Below are 2,285 nucleotides of genomic sequence, written 5' to 3' on the forward strand. Positions count from 1 at the left end.
GAAGTATCTGGCTGTAGGACGTTTTGAAATAATAGAAAGAAAGCGTCGATGCAAATTGTAGTAAGTAAACAAACGATAGAAATCCATATGTTATGATGTAAGATAGGTTAAAATTAATTCATAAATGTCAGTATGGATAGATTAAGAAATTATTACTAGATGGTGTGCATTCGATTGTGCTTGTGTATATCAAGGGCGACCATAAATATTTATTTTAATATGATTTTGTAAAGTTTTGCGAATCGAATATGACAGTAAAAAAAAGAAAAAATAAAAAGTTTCTACTTTTTATATATTCATTACATTATGTGAATTTCTAATACGAAATAATTACTTAACTTGGAGTTTAATTTACAAAAAAAAAAAAATATCGATAATTTATACAACGATTTAAATTAAAATAGATATTTCGTTATATTTGTTAAATACTTTTTAAAAAATTTATAGAATATTTTCTCAACTATTGAAACGTGATCGATCGAAATTATCGATTAGTTCTCTGCCTATATACACGTATTTCGTTTAATTTGTAAATGTTTAAAAAGAGGATTTAAAAATTTTAATATATATTTGTTATGCATTACATTGAAACAATTATTTTTTACATTGAAAATTGAAAATTAATTAATATACAGTATTCGAATTACCGTGGCACAACACGGTTCCTTTTATAATAATTGCCACGATATTCCACGAAATAGATCTTTTTACATTCTCTTTTACGTGAGGAGAGCATTTCTTCTCTTTCTTCGCGCAAATTTCCACGATCCATCATATTTCGAAAAAAGCCATTAAAAAGTTACATACGATATCATGCTTTTGATATTTCTCGCGCTATTTTTATTATAGATAAATTAATAAAAAATAATATTTTCCTCGTAACTTTGACGATAATTTCAGCGAGTTTAAAACGATCGGTCGAGATTTGTCTTTGTCGAACTCTGCGATAGCTTGGATCGCGTGTAAATAAAGAAAATATATAAAACTTGTTTCAATCGTTGGAATCGATCCTCTTTTAAAAAGAATCGTACTTTGTCGTAATAATTTTAGATTTTTCGATCGTCAATTAATCATCGTGTAATCTACAACGTGATATTGCATATTGCATCGAATGTAAACTTCGGATTTTAGCCCAGATCTTGTCGTATTACCAACGATGGATAATAGCAACATATTATTTGCGATTCTTATTCATTTTCATCGTAAGTATACGCACTATTATTTAAAAATTTTAATATCACGACAATCACAAGCCTTAATTTGAAAAACTTTTTCTTTCTTTCTTTCTTTCTTTCTTTCTTTCTTTCTCGACCGAGGTCGCTACTAGTCCCTTTATCTTTCGAAAATTCGTCGCAATCGCGAAACTTTTCGAGTCAATCAAAAAGAATCATCATATGTATAGTTCTTTTTTACTTGCAACTATTTTCTAAAATTGAGAATTCTCAAACTGAAATTCTTCTTCGAGCACTATTATAAATAATATACATTATATATTATACATATATAATAATATATATTATTAACGAGGAATATTAAGCCGAATATTTTGATAAAAGTAACTATTGTCGCTATTATTTTTATTCATTTTTTCGTATATGCTTGTCTATATCGAACAGGAAAAAACTCGTATATTTATCGAATATGGATAAAAATAAATATATAAATTATTAGAAGATAAATACAATTACAATGGTAAATATTGAAGAAATTTTGAAATTTTGAAATAAAGTAATGATGCTGAACGTAAAGCACTTGAAATACATAATAAAGAAAAATACACTTGTTTACAGTCATAAATCTTCACTTATCTTGAACCGATAAAAAGGAAAAAAAAAAACAAGAAAAATATTAAAATATATTCAAAAAGACATATACTTAACGCGTTAAATATTAATGGAAATATTATATATAAGTTTGTGTATAAGTTTACAAAACTAAAAATTATTTTTAGTTTATTATTAAAATAATTATTTTCAAGATATATTCGATTTCGTTAATTACATCTAACGACAAATATGAATTTGCTTTATGAATAATAGTAATTAACGTACATACCGGCTATTGTGCGATTGATTATTTATTACAAATTCTCCACAATTTATCACGTCCAAATTTCTTCGATTTTGCGTTAATTACTTTTATTTATTTTTTTTTAATATATTAAATTTAACACAGAAATTGACGAATTCAAAGGAACTAAGAGCGTCCGATCCTCTTTCTCTGGATGTACTAAAAGAACTGAATGAGCAATACTTTGAAATGTTATCTTATGCGATATATCGTGA

General features: G+C 26.0%; 1 protein-coding gene across 2 annotated transcripts in view; it reads right to left on the minus strand.

The window, feature by feature from the left end:
• The window catches only part of LOC102677593 (4-coumarate--CoA ligase 1-like), a 10,168-nt gene extending 8,094 nt beyond the window's left edge, over positions 1 to 2,074 (minus strand). For both annotated transcript variants that reach the window (XM_006623824.2, XM_031514273.1), the window contains exon 1: positions 2,056 to 2,074. The gene's annotated coding sequence lies outside the window, so the exon portion shown is untranslated. The remainder of the gene's footprint in view (positions 1 to 2,055) is intronic.
• Between the last annotated feature and the right edge of the window lie 211 nt (positions 2,075 to 2,285).

This window comes from Apis dorsata, unplaced genomic scaffold (assembly GCF_000469605.1).
Source record: "Apis dorsata unplaced genomic scaffold, Apis dorsata 1.3 scaffold_949, whole genome shotgun sequence".
Taxonomy (NCBI): Eukaryota; Metazoa; Arthropoda; class Insecta; order Hymenoptera; family Apidae; genus Apis; species Apis dorsata.